The 14,840-nt window shown below is 47.9% G+C and overlaps 1 protein-coding gene across 3 annotated transcripts in view; it reads right to left on the reverse strand.

Annotated features, from left to right (window-relative positions):
• Positions 1 to 9,482, reverse strand: part of NCKAP5L (NCK associated protein 5 like) — a 31,455-nt gene extending 21,973 nt beyond the window's left edge. For all 3 annotated transcript variants that reach the window (XM_019662256.1, XM_019662257.1, XM_019662255.1), the window contains exon 1: positions 9,349 to 9,482. The gene's annotated coding sequence lies outside the window, so the exon portion shown is untranslated. The remainder of the gene's footprint in view (positions 1 to 9,348) is intronic.
• Between the last annotated feature and the right edge of the window lie 5,358 nt (positions 9,483 to 14,840).

Raw genomic sequence — 14,840 nt, forward strand, 5'->3', positions numbered from 1 at the left:
TTTCTCCCATTCTGTGGGTCGTCTTTTCACTTTGACAGCGGCCACTTTTTCCTGGACGACTTTTCCCTTGTCTACTACGCGCCTCCTCTTCCCCCAGCCATTCTCCATCTCGACTTCTGTGTGTAGGTTATTTGTGCACACGTGTATTTTACTTTTTAAACAGACATAGCAGCATGTTCTCACTGTTCTACATCTTTCTTTAGCAGAAAAAAATTTTAAAAACAAAACTCAAGACTTTATTCGCATCTTCCCAGTTTTTCCACTGATGTTCTATCCCAAGATCCAATCCAGGATCCCACATGGAACTTAATCACCATGTCTCCTTGGTCTCCTACAATTAATGACAGTTCCCAGTCTTTGTCTTTCATGACCTTGACACTTTGGAAGGGAACTGGTCAGAATTTTAGAGAATGTTCCTTAATTTGGATTTCTGTGATGTTTTCTCTCATTAGACTGAAGTTATGTATTTTTGGAAAGAATACCATAAAGGTGATGTGCCCTTCTCACTGCATCATATCAGGGGATATATACATATGATCTTGAGATGGCTTACTACTGATGACGTTAACCTTGGTGACTTGGCTGGATGGTGTCTACTAGTGGGTTTCTCCACCATAAAGTTACTATTTTTCCTTTTATAATTAATAAATCTTTTAGAGTGCAATACTTTGTGACCATGCAAATATCTTGTTTCTGCTTAAATTTTCATCCACTGATTTTAGGATTCATTAGTAGATCTTGCTTGCAACAATTACTATGGTGTTCTAACAATAATTTTTGATTCCTTGTATACTTATTAACTGGAAGTTTTCTGTTCGGAAGATCTGTCCTTTCTTCCTCTATTTACCTAATTACATTATTTATATTAGTATGAACTCATGGATATTTATTTTATTCTTTGGGTTATAATCCAATATTATCATCACGTATTTCTTGCTTACATTCCAGCTTTGGCCATTGAGAAGTCTTTCAGGTTGGCTCCTATGTCCTTTCAACATGTCTCCAGTTAAAAATTTTATTTCCCTTTTAACATTTGCTTACTTTCTGGCACCACAAGATGTTCCAGGCTTATTTTGTACTTTCTCTGCCACAGTCACTTTTCCTACTGCGCTGGGGAAAGACCAAAGCCCCAACACGACCCTAGAAGCCCTGCCCTGGTCTGGCCCCAGAGCAATTCTTCTGAAAAGCTGTCCTGTACTGACACCGCCCACATTGATCTCTCTCTTAAAGTACCTCCTGCAGGATCAGTATTTCAAACTGTAATGTGTCCTGTTCTCTAGTCTTCCCCTGTGAGAAAGAGGGGACTTGCTATGCTGTTAGAAGGGGGAGCTCCCTGAAGAGGGGCCCTGCCTATATTTCTATACTTCCCCCATACTCTCTGCCAGTGCACTGCTCCTGTCAGGGAGACCCTAATCCTGGTGATCTTTTTTTTTTTTTCTTTTTAAATTTTATTTTATTTATGTTTTATTTTTGGTGATCTTTTATTCCAGACAGAAAAATATCAGAAAGAAGGGATAGGTAAGAATGTACATTGGGCTCATCAGGTTCCCCAAAAGACTATCCCCAACTATCCTCCACCCAAATGGCTCTGAGAGCTCACATGAAAAACCATACTGAGAGGTGAACAAGGGACATTTTCAGATTTGTCCCTGACATTGATATGACTTTTTCCAACTTTTTCCAAGCTCTCAACCCATTCCTAGGCCTCAGTGACTTCTTCTGGCAAATGGGACTAATTTACTCATTCTACAGATACTGCTGGACAGATCACTCAGTATGAGGCATATGCTGGGTACTAGGGGAGCAGTTCAGAGATGGGTGAGCTTTTAGACTTTGTGGAGCTTTAAGTCATTGTGGAATATAAGCCATCAGGTAAATAGATGTACTGCGCAGGAAGTTTCACGTGAGAAGTCTTGTAGGACTTTAAAAATCAGGAGAGAAATATTCAGCTAGAAGTGGAAGAGTTTTTCAGAATTTAAGGCATCATGTGAACGGAGGCTTTATAGATGGGTTTAGATACAAGGAAAAGAGAAAGGGGTCATTCCAGGCAGAAGGAAGGGCATAAACAGAAGTAAGGAGGTAGAAATCTCGGGGTGTATATGGAAGTATATTAGTGCCCCTGGATCAAAGGGCATTTAAAGGTGAGTGTTTCCTGGTTCCCTGGCCCATGCTAGTCACAACTCCTCTCCTATCCCCTGATTGAATAGGAGAGTCAGCAGCTTTTCAACATCCTGGGTGTAGCCAGAGACGTAAGCAGGCCCCACAGGAGGACCCAAGGCTGAGAGGCCCCTGAAAGCAATAGCAGAGCTGACTACTGGAACATCAGCTATCTGCTCTCAGATCCAAGAGAAAAAGGGGCCTGGGAGGCTGCACAGCCTGTTGGCTCTCAGGCTGTACCTGCAGACCCAGTTGAGCTGGGCATATGTCCCTCAGTCCCCCATGCTCAGCCCCCCAGTGCTCACTCCCTCAAGCTTCATATCCTAGCATCTTTCTTCAAAGGGAACAGGCTCTGGCTGGCCAAGCGCCTTCCGCATCCAGGCAGCTCCAGTGTTGACTCACGGGGGCACTATTTGGCCAGAGCCCAGAGGTGACCGCCAAGGCTGCCGGCTTTGCTCTGGGAGGAGAAAACAGCTCTGGTTTGCCCACAAGCCTCCAATGGACTCGGCTCTTGATTAGGTCCACAAATGAGAGTAGGCTTCCTGGATTCTGCCATACTGCATGACCCTAGGTAAAGCCTAGAAACCCTCTAAGGACTCAGTTATCCTATCTGTAAAATGGGGTGAGCTCTCTTTGATTCCTCTCTCCCTGCAGGGCATAGAAGAAAAGGATGAAATCATGTCTGGAAAGGGATTGCAGCTGAAAAGACAGGTCCCCTTGCATAGAGTAGGGGGATGGGGGCAAGGAGCTTAGCAGGGACTTTGGGGAGAAGCCACTGGCTTTGATGTTGCCTTCCTCCTACAGGGCCCACAGGCTTCCCAGGAAAGCGGGTGTGGGAAGGTGGTGGAGAGGAAGGGACAGCAAATCCAAGAGCTTTAGCCTTCTGCTAGCCCCAGGGACAGGAAGTGAAGTGCCGTCTACAGAGGAAGTAAGAAGCAAACACCCCCTAACTTCCCCTCAGCCTACAGTAGAGAGGAAGGCTCCAGTTTTAGGAGACTGCAGGCGAGAGCTGGGGAAAGACAGGGCTGGGGTGGAGGTGGGGAGGAGGCATTATTAACACCATCTGGCAGGGAAGGGGTTTCTTGTCTGGGACACAATAAAACCCAAGGGGCACAGACTTGGGGAGGAGGAAGAGAAGCCACTGCAGTTAGGTTGAGAAACCCAGCTGTCCAGGTCACAAGGCGCCACATCTGCAGTCCTGGCCCTGGACTCCTGCCTCGCTTCACACCCCCTCCCCTGACCAAGGTGGGCCAGGTCGTTCGATTCCTTGCTCTTACAGTCCATGTCCTTTCTTTGGAGTCTTCATCACAGCTGTAATTCCACGACTATTGAATTATTTAGTTAACGTGGGCTGTTTTGATCACCATTTTACCTCCAGAGTCTAGCACAGCACCTAGCACATATAAGTGCTGGCTGAATGAAAGTGCTGACTAACCAGAGTTGGAGAATTCGTCAGAGGGTGCTTTTGGTCTAACCCTGTCATCTGAATGGAATTCAGTATATGAAGAAAAATGAACACTGTTCATAGTCTGGGGTCAACTGGGGGGCTCTAGGGTGGGTGGTAGTAAAGGTCCAAAAGGTCATTAACTGACACCCAGATATTGCCAGTAGATAAGGTGACAGATAAAGACAATATACACTATATACTACCTTTTGGGTAAGGGGGAAAAAAGAATACATATGTATATTTGTTTTTGTGTAAAGAAACTCTTGAGGGGTATGTAAGAAACTAATAAGTGATTATTTTTGGAAGGAGAAGGGAGTGGAGGTGGGAGCGAGACTTCTCAGTGTATGCCTTTTTGTAGCGTTTTGAATTTTGGACTAGGTTAAAAAAAAATCCAGTGAAAAAAATAATATAAAACTTTTACTTCCCCATCAGGAAGTAGGGACCAGATCCCTGGAACAAGGGAGGGGTGAGGAGGTCTGGCCAGATAAGTGGGAGACTCTGGCCAAGGGACGCCAGTGTCTCCACTCCCTTTCTTCCCAGAAATTTCTCTCTGGGCTAGGGGAGAGGCCCTTCCACCCCTAGGCTGCGGTGTGACATGGTAGCACTGAACTATTCACAAGTTGGTCAGGGCTACTTCTACCTGGGTAAGAGCTGGGTTCTTTCTAGGTCCTTGGGAAGGAGGGTAAAGGGCGAAGGCAGAGGTGGGAGATTGGGCAAGGTGAAAGTCTGAGGCAGGTGGGAATAAGGTGGGGTAAGCGACTCATGGATGTGCCTGGGGCTGCTGTGGGCAGGTTCTGGGGGTGTCTCAACAGATCCTCACATAGAAGGGTCAATTATAGCCCCCACATAAGCCAGGTGGGGGTGAAGTGAATCAGCCCCTGAAAACTACAGCTGCTGAGAACCCTAGGGCCACAACTCAGCAGTTCCAGGGTCACTAGCAGTCCTATCTAGGAAAAGCCTCATTATTCCCCCACCCAGAGGGTCTTCAGGGGGGGACAGTGTCAAGCCCTGCAAGAGTGAGAAGTGCAGACCAATGTCCCAAGCAGCACCCACCACCCAAGCCTTGCAGGCACAGTATGAGTAGCAGAATGGGTTGTTTCTCCTTTTAAAATATCTATACATTAAGAAAATAGTAGTAAAAAACCTTATTGCATACTGGAGAATTCCCGGAGTTCAAGGACCAGCATAAGGCTTAAGGAGCTATGCCTGACTGCGGTCTTCTCAGTGGCTGCTGGATTTTTAGAAATCGGTAATAACAGCAATGATAATTCACCTTAATAACAGCCTGGCCTCCCCAGGCCTCTTTCATCTGCGTAGCTCCCAGAGCTGGGAAAACGGTAATTATCGAGCAGGTGCCACACCCCAACAATGATGTGTTATTAATTCATCTGCACAGGCTGGGAAACTGAGGCCAGGGAGAAGGACTCCCCTCACACAGAGCTAAGGATGCAGGTGCCAGGGCCACTGGGCAGTGAGGAAACAAAGGCCCTGGCTCCGGATCTGCTGTGTCTGGGGAGCATACTAAAGAAAAGGGCACTCCTTCCAGAGTCAGCCAGATAAGGGTTTGGGGAGAAGCTGAGGAAAGACTCCAGATGTGTGTCCCAAGCCCCCTCCTCAGGCTGTAGCAGGGCCTCGTGGTAGTCCTGGCTGAGTGCCAGGGCCTCTGATCTTGAGCCCATACACCCCACTCTCCCAAAGCACTACAAAGCAGGCCGACCACTGCTTTGAGCATCTCCGCCATCTCTGCAACACGCACGGACATCACAGGGTAAGTGAGGGCTCAGCCCTCCAAACAGCCCCATGTCCCAGACACAAGTCCATGAATTGGGAGCGGGAGGCATCTTGCAGCTGGCTGGGTGGATCAGATCAAGAACCCAAGTTCATCTCCACAGCCCACTTCCATCTTTGGCACTGATCTTAAAATAATGAGATCCTTCCTACAGCAAGGACTGCTTGGACAGGTCATGCTGCTGCAGAAACCTGCAGAGGAGGCCCAGCTGGCCTGTGCCCTCCAAGAGGGCAGGGGAGGGTGGGCAAAGAGTCATAGAAGACCAAAGATCTTTTCCCATGGTGGCCACGGAGGGAAGCAGCGGAGACTCAAATGAGGATGGAAGGGTAAAGGCACTGCCTATGCAGATCTATCCACGGCTTGTATGTGCCTGGTAATATGAGAGTTGCTGGGAGCAGATATAATCTCAGCTCTGGGAAAACTATAAGCGCCAAGCCAGGCAGAGACCAATGCCTCGTCCTCCAACCCTCCGGGTCAAGGCCTGGGGAAAAGTACTAAGGTTGTTGTGTTAAGAGATCTGAAGCTGTTTTACTTCCCCATGTTAGAGAGCTGACCAGTGCCCCCTGGAAGGTCCTGGAGATAATACCGCACCCTTCCTAGGGGTTCAAGAACTGCCCTCTGCTTTAAATTCAGCCAGGCCTCCTCATGCACGACAAATTAAGGAAGAATGGCACCGTGTAAAACACTTGACCCGAGTCAGGAGCCCTGCCTGACACTCATCACCGTATGAATCACTTTCCCCTCTGGACTTCAGTTTCCCCATTTTTAACACAAGGGCGTTGGACTAGACTTGTCTCTAGGATTCCTTCCAGCCTATGACTCTATGTTGTTTTGATGTGGTGGCAGATCCCAGATTGATTTACATAAATTTGCATGTTCAATCAGAAATCCTAAACTCTGAGTATAGAAAATCCAATCAGTCCATTAGTGCAGCTAGACTGGGACTGGAGGAGCCTGCCAGCTTCAGGTGAGGACTGGCAAAGCAGAAGGTGGTGAATCAGGGGAGGAGTCAGGCAAAGTAGGGGAGGGAAGCAGCATCTGTTCAGAGATATACAGTTCTGGTGACCATGGGCTGACCGGGTCTGGGACCCCACTTGAACTACCAAACAAGGGTCCTTTCTCCTCCTGCTTCTAATGAGGCCTCTGGCTGGCCAGCCTCAGAACCACACCCCAAAAGGGAGCAGCAGCCTCTGCCTAGCAACAGCTGCATCCTTCACTCTGACAGGCATTCCACCATTAACCACTTTCTGGGAAAGTGACCTCCCTGGGAGCTTCCATTCTCCCTTTCAGGGGCTCCTAGCAGTGAGGAAGGTTTCCTTAGGGTGTAACCTAAGTACCTCTTGCTGCAGCTTCATTCCCATGGGCAGCAGGGCTCAGGGGCTAGCGGAGTGAAGAGCCATGCAGGAGAATGTGCCCCACATCTAACCAACCCCACGGCCTCTCTAACAACCGCGTCTCCTTCAACATCTCCCTCGGCACCTGGGAGACCAAGGATGAAAACAAACAAGGAGATCGTGAAGGCCTTTGGCTCTTGGGCTAGAGAGCAAGTCCCAACCTGGAGAGCCTGACTCCTGAGAAAGCACTCCCCTCCACGGCTAGGAGGCTGGGAAAGGTGGGGTAGGAACAGCCTCTCCCTGAAGCTGCTGGGCTGGCATGGCAGGGCCTGGGAGGCTGGCAGGGCTTGCTGAGGGCAGCAGGGGAAGATCCCTTAGCCCTGGGGGCTGGAGAGGTGAGATGAGTAGGGCCAGGAGTTGGAATGGGCAACAGCAGTGGGTCCTACTTTTCCTCTTCCCATAAGAGGGTGGATAAGTGTGTGCTGTGTTCCCTGGCTCAGATCCTAAAACAAGTCCCAACAGCTGAGATGCACACTGTCTCCAGGGAATCTGCTTACCCTGCTGGCCTTTGGCTGACTCCTCCTCTCTTAACCCCTCCCCAAAGGCTCAACTCAAAAGATTGGCCCGCCAGGATGTCTCACTAGAAACCTAGAGGCCTCCATGGGTGGGCCAAACCCCAGCCAGCAGGAGTTCACACCTCAGGGCACCAGGGATGAGTAGGACAATGGCTATTCTTAGGCGGGATAAGGGAATCTACTCCCTCCCACCCACTTGGGTTCAAATCCCAAGTAAAGTGGAATTTAGAACTACATCACCCAAAGCCTACCTTTCTCCAAACTGAGCCACCCTACCAGAGGACCTTTCTCCCCTCCAGATTCACTCATCGGTGGAACCACACAATATCAAAATTGGAAAGGAATGTCAGAGCTTTCTAGTACAACAGCTGAATTTTACAGACAGAGGAAATAGCCCCAGAGAGGCAAACTGTCTTGGCCAAGGTCACACAGCAAACGAGTAAGTACAGGGACCAGAGTTTCTGACGACAGCTTCATCCTCATACACATTGGTTTCTGCCTGCCTATCGTGGAAGAGCCTTCTTCCCTGCAGCTCAGGCCACCTGCCTTTCCAGGTTCTCACTCTCTCCCAAAGGCCTGAGCTGGAGAAAGATGCTGGAGGTCCAAGCCACCTCATCATGCATGAGGGCAGATGCCACCTTATGCACAAACCATAGACTTTGACAACAAATTTGTACTTGGTGGTCATCTCCTCAGACAGAAATACATGTGTTTCTCTAAGGTAGAAAGTACAATAACCCGGGTTGCTCTTAGAGATAGGGGACCAACATGAGAAGAGGATTTTGTGTCTCCCTTCTTGCCAGACAAGGGGTCTCAGAGTCAGCTGGCATAATGTCTTGCAGAAGGTCTGCAACAAAGCAACTGGGCTAGGTCCACTTTCCCGAAAAGTACTGACCACAGAATGGTTATACATTGACCTCCCTCCTTACCCTCCCCCAGGACCATCCCTGTCCCAGGCATCTCTTCCAACCATTCTCTCTGGCAGACAAGTGTGCTTAGGCAGGAGGAGGACCTGTGGGCAGGAGTGGGGAAGTCATAAGAGGAATTGCCTTCATAGCCAGGGAACCCATTAGCCAAAGACCCCAGGTTTCACCAGAAGGTGAGCATTTGAGAAGTAGCAGCTGGATAGGCTGAGTGGATAGCGCTGAGACATCTGGAGAACTAGGCCTGTGGGAGCTGAGGGCCCTCTGTGCCCTTGGGGCAGCGCTAGGGCTGTACCCTTATTCTGGGCCCAGGGTAAGGAGATGGGGGCTGAGGTTCGGACAGCGGCTTTCCTAGTCGGTCTAGGCCAGGGGAGTGTCGGGCACAGATAAATTCCCTGCATTCTTCTGACACCGCAGCCAGGACCCAGAGAAGTCTTTTCTGCAGGCGCTGCCCTGGCCCCACTCCTACCAAGCCCTTCTCCCTCCCTCAGCCTCTCTTTAGTGTTCAGCCTGCCACGCTCCCCTCTTCATATCTGCAGCCCCTCAAAGCCAACGAAGGGTCGCTGTCGTAGACCCTGATCTCTCCGCCTTTCCCCACCTCCCCCACGCCCTACCGCCCCAGGCCACAGGAACTGCAACGAGTACTAAGAGGAGCCCGGGGCTCGTCTCCGCGCCTGCGCTTTGGGAAGAGCCTCCCCCACCCCAACCACCCGGCACCGCTAAGCGGCACTCGGACGGTGGGATGCGGATGGGGTGGGGTGCGCAGCTGGGGCAAGGTCAGTGTTTTCAAAGAGGGAGGGAGACCAGCCCCCGGAACATCCCCCGCTCCCGAAAGTTTCCCTTCCGGGGCCACGGAGTGTGCGCGAGGATGGCGCGGGGGGCGGGAGGGAGTGGAGTGGGGGTGGACAGAGTCGCAGCCGGACCCCCCCCCCGGGGAGAGTGCGGCGGACGGGAGGGAGGGGCAGGCAGCGAGGTCCGGGCAGGAAGCCGCGCCGCCCCCTCCGACCCAAAGCTGCCACGAGAGCCTTACCCTTCATACACCTCACCCCCAGCTCGGGGCTCACAGAACCCACCCACCCCCCAACTCGCCTCCCTTTAAATCCCAACTAGGCCCAGAACTCACCGAAATCAGGTGTTGAGCTGGGCCAGGGCAGGCGGGATACGCCGAGTCCATGGCCGCGTCTCGGGGGCGAGGGGCAGAGAAAGGGGGGTGCTGAGGCCGCCTCTTGATGTCAAGGCTTTAAAGGGGCCTGGGAGCCCCGCCCCTCGTCCTGATCCCGCCTCCTGCCTCCCGCGCAGCCAATCCACGTTTAGCCTGGATGCGCGCCCCTCCCAGCTCCTCCAGATGTTCCCAGGACGAGAGCTAAGTCTGCCCCGCCGGCGCGCGCTGCTTCCGCCGGGGGGAAGGACCGCCCCTCCCCCCTGTAGAGAAGCACCATCCCAGGCTAGGCCGGGTCGGGCCTGGTAAACCTCCCCAATGCCGGGGTACAGGACATTGGGCTGGACCGAGCGGAGGTGGAATGGGGGGCACCTATAGCACAGAAAACTAAATAGGTGCGCGCGGACCCACAGGCATGCGCTTCTGCTTCTGTGAGTCTGGGCGTGCACGTGTATATGTGGTTGTGAGCGTTGGTGTTTGTAATCGGCCTTCCTGCATACGTGTTAGGAGTAAATCTATGGGAAGAGGCTTGAGTGCCTGCTTGGCCTTAAATGCCCCCGCCTCCTTTTTCTTCCTTCGGGATGAGGTCCTCCCAGTAATGTGGAAAACGACGCTGGGCACAGGCTCCAGTCCTTTCAGAGCACTGCTGGCCCGGTTTCTTACTGGTTCAGAAGGGAAGGCTGGGTAGAAAAAGACACATCCTTGTTCTCAGCCACAGTACTTGCTATTTCAGTGGGAACAAGTTCCTTTCCTAATGAACTAACCAGTGCTTAAAAGAGAAAAGCAAACAGCCCACCTTGGCTCCTGCAGGACCTCAGAGATCCCTTCAATCCCATTCTCATTGGACCTCAGATAAACATATATTTGCCCTCCTCTGGATACTGTATAATCTGCATAATCTGCATTGTACCGACTGGCCCGGAAATGCAGGTTCTGAACTGGGTTCTGCAAGGATATACAAAGGGATCCCTAGCCACAGTCTGTCCATTTTATTAAAATTGCTTCTGTTGCGGGATGTATTAAAAGCATCATATAAGTCCAATAAAGGAACATAAAAGCTGAGAGAACACAGGGTGTTCAGACTGGTTAAGATTAATTAAGAGTTCCTCTCTGAAGGAGGCTCCTTAATTTAAAATGGGATTTGAAAGGCAGAGAGGATTTGAGTAGGAACCAGGCATTGTCAGGACACAAGGAGACTCAGATAGGAAAGGCCAAATGATCTTCGTGGTACAGTGAGCAGATCACCTTGGTAGGGTAGGAAGTGGGATAAGTCAATGGAGATCAGAACCAGGATATGGATTTGACAGGGCAGGTGATGTCATTTTGGGTTCTTGAGCATAGGGGTAACTAACAACTTCTTCAAATACCTAAGGACGGTTATTATTGGAGCCTAAAAGATGTCATGATGGTTACTCCCAACAGCTTTCTTGCCTTTGCTTAAAAAATTTTTTTTATTGATTTATCCTTAACATACAATACAATATGCAGATCTTAGGTGTTGTTTGAATTTCAACAATATATACTTATTTAACCTTCCGGATACTGAACCACCACTTCAGAAAGTTCCTTCATGCCCCTTCATAGTTGATTACCCTGCACTTACCACCATGCACCTTCCTGAATTCTATCACTGTAGTTTTGTCTATTCTTGGATTTTGTGGAATCATACTGTATGTACTATTTTGCATCTATATTCTTTAGCTTAGTAATGTTTTTGAGATCCAGCCATGTGCAGTCTATTCTTTTTCATTGCTGAGTAATTCTGCTGTATGAATTACACCACAATTTGCTTATCCATTCTCCAGTTGATGGGTATTTGGGTGTTTCCAGTTTGGGGCTATTATGAATAAAGCTGCTATAAATATTCTTGTTCAAATATTTTTTATGAAGATGTTTTTATTCCTCTCTCTCACCTTATTTATTTAAAGATTTTATTGGGGAATTGGGGAAGGGGACCAGCCAAGTTGTTGTTCTTCAGTCTTTGTTGTGGAGGGCGCAGTCGCCATCTGGCTTCCCATTGGCAGCTCGTGGCCTCTAAGCTCAAGATGCTGTGTTCAATCTTAGTTGCAGGTGGGCATAGCCACCATCCCATGCAGGAGTCGAACCAGCAGCCTTGTTGTTAAGAGCGCACACTCTATCCACTGAGCCATCCAGGCTGCAGCTCAGCTCAAGGTACCAAGTTCCCCTCCCGTAATTCCCCAATTAAAAAAAAATCTAAAAAAAAAGGAGTACTTTTTAAACATAACCAAAAAACACCAAAATCCATAACAGAAAAGATCAATAAATTTGACTACATAAGGCAAAAGGGAAAAAAAAATCCAGTAAAAGTCACATGACAAACTACCAAGTAGGTAAACTATTTACAATACATGTGACAAAGGGAAATTTTCATTATAATACATCTATTAGAAAAGGATATTCACAGAAAATGATAATGGCAGACAAACACCTGAAAATTTGTTTAATCTTCTTATTAAATACATGCAAATAAAAACAATGAAAGAACGTTTCATCACTTAATATTCACAAATTTTTTAAACAGTGATGATGAAAATGTGGGGAAATAAGCATTCTTGTATCCTGTTAGCATGACCATTTTGGGAGGTAATTTGTCAATATTTATCAAAATGTGTACTGCATGTACCCAGGAATCCCATTGCCAAGGATTTATCCTGTGGATATACTCACCTGAGTATGCAAAGATGTGTGTACAATGTTATCCTTTACAGTTGGTTGATAAAAGCTGGAAACAACCTAAATGTCCATCGATAATAAAAAATATGGTAAAGCCATATATGTTAATAGAAAGGTCTCCAAGATATTTTACTATAATTGCAAGAAATAAGGTGCAGAACAATATGAATGGTGAGATCCCATTTTTGTACTTTTAAAAAAGAATATACACAGAGACGGTAATAAACATCTAAAAGTGAAAAATCAAAGAACAGCAGATAAGCATATTTAGTCATATCAAAGAATTACCGAAAAGGTTAAAATGGTTCATTGCTGGGGGTGGGAAATGCAGCAAATAATTGCTTCTATATTATTTGATTTTTTAACCATATATACATAATGCTTTTTAAAAAATAACATTTTTAATATTTTTTTAATTAAGCAGTGTCTAAAATAACTCTCTTCCCCCATTGCCCCACCCACCTATCTGACTTTTCCCTCATAGCATAGCCCAGATTCTTTTTTTTTTTTTTTAAGATTTTTATTGGGGAATTGGGGGAAGGGGAACAGACAAGTTGGCATAGCCCAGATTCTTATAGGAGTTTTTGTTTGTTTGTTTTTTGTTTAAAAATTTCATTGGGGAATTGGGGGAGGGGAACAGTGTTGGGGAATCGGAAGGGAAACAGACAAGTTGCTGTCCTTTTGTTCTTCAGTCTAGTTGTGAAGGACGTCGCTTCACTGGCCCATGTTGGTATTATCATTGCACTTTTCCCGGGTGAGGCAGTCACTCGCTGGCCATTGGACGGCCGCTCACAGCAGCTCACACTGACTGCCAGTCACTCACGGTAGTTCACGGCAGCCCACTGCAGCAGGGGCTGCAACCTAGCTGTCGCCGGCGATTCACGGCAACCCAGCTCCAGGTAGAGCTGTTGTTCACCATCTTAGCTATAGAGGGCGCAGCATCACTGGCCCTCATGTGGGATCCGAACCGGGTCCCTGCTGCTCAGAGCTGGCATCCCAAGCCAACTTTCAACCAACGCGCCATTCGGCGGACCCTTAAAGGAGTTTTAAACACTCTTGTGTCCATTCCTTATGTTACACATCTTTCTCAGCCCTTCAAAATCTGGTTTTGCAAGTCACCAATGACATGTGGCTAAAGTCAGAAGTATGTCTCAGTCCTGATCCAGCTTGACGTCAGCAATATCAGGGAACTATCTGGTCATTTTTTGGAAACCTCTTGGGTTCTGGTGACAGCACTCAGCCACTTTTCTTCTTCTCTGGAGACCCCTCTCTACTGTTACTACTGTTCCTTGGGGTTCTATTCCAGTCCCTCTTCTCTCCTTGCATGATCTCCTCCACTTTATGGCCTCAGTTACCACCTACGTCCTGATGACTCACAAGTCTCTTCTCTCTAGTCCAGATCTCTCTCCTGAGCTTCAGAATTATTTATCCAATAGCATTATACATCAGTGCTTCCCAACCTTTTCCACATCATGGCACACATAGTAAATGATGGTGTTTACATGGCAACCCAGCATAAATGAGACTGCTGTGTCAGAGACAGCTTGTGCTGCCCTGAGGGCTAAGAAGGTCAATGTGCAGCACATCTGTAACCTCTTCCTGAGACACAACAGTTGGGAAGCTCTGACCTCTTGGATAGACATTTCCACTTGGACGTTCCCCCACACGTTTCAAACATGTTTGCAAGGGAGCATATCATCTCCCAAACCTGCTCTTCCTCCAGTGTTTTTTATTTCAATGAGCGGTCCTACTATCTGCAAGTTAGCCAGTCCAAAGGTGTTGGCTTAGCTCTCTGTTTCCCTCCATTCCCAAGACCTGCTGATTCTACTACTTCTTAGTCATCTCTCCATCACCACTATCGCTTTCCTAATTTCCTCCCTCGATTACTACAAAAACTTTCTGTCCGGTCTCCCTGACTTCTGTCTTGCTCTTTGTATTCTCCACACTGCAACCACAGTGCTCTTTCTAAAATGGAATTCTGATCATGTCACCCACCTGCTTAAAACCATTCAAAGGTTCTCCATTGCTCTTGGGATAAAATATGGTCTTCCGCTGCTTACCTTTTCAATCTCATTGCTTATCATACCCAACGTGAACTCCATATTACTTATCTAGTGCATAGTGCCTGGCATATAGTGAAGGAGTCAGTAAGAGCTTTTGATTGATGAAAATGAGGAAAAGAGGGTTCGAGGACCTGAGCAGATCCATCATACCTGTGCCAGGTAAGTTTCAAAGCATGTACTGGTGATGCTGTCAGAACCCAAGGAACATAATTGTCCTTTGTAGAATTAAGCAGCAATAGCAAAGATCTATTCCTGTTCAGCAAATGGACCATACGTTAACCTATTGCCAGCTCCTTTCTTCCTCTTATTAAACAGGAAAGACATCAAGAACACACAGTCAATCCAACCTGGGGAAAAGCCAGATTTTTAAAATGTTTTGAGAGGCCATATCCTGATGTCAGGAATTCTCAACTGGGGTCAGTTTATTAACTAGTGTAATACAGTGGCCACATGGCTATAATGCCAAACTGAGAAAAGAAGATGCTCCAACACTGAATGAATGGCCACATAGTATTGGAAGCAGAGGACCCCAACATACTGATATGAGCAGGAAGGAGGGTGGTTCTCTGAGATGCCATCTACCAGTCAGTCATCAGTACTGTATGTACAGTTAGACCACAACACCAAACTGGTTTGTTTCCAACAGCTTGCAGCAACCAAAAAGAGGCTTAGCTCATTTTGTAACAGATAAGTAAAGAA

Source organism: Hipposideros armiger, unplaced genomic scaffold (assembly GCF_001890085.2).
Source record: "Hipposideros armiger isolate ML-2016 unplaced genomic scaffold, ASM189008v1 scaffold_371, whole genome shotgun sequence".
Taxonomy (NCBI): Eukaryota; Metazoa; Chordata; class Mammalia; order Chiroptera; family Hipposideridae; genus Hipposideros; species Hipposideros armiger.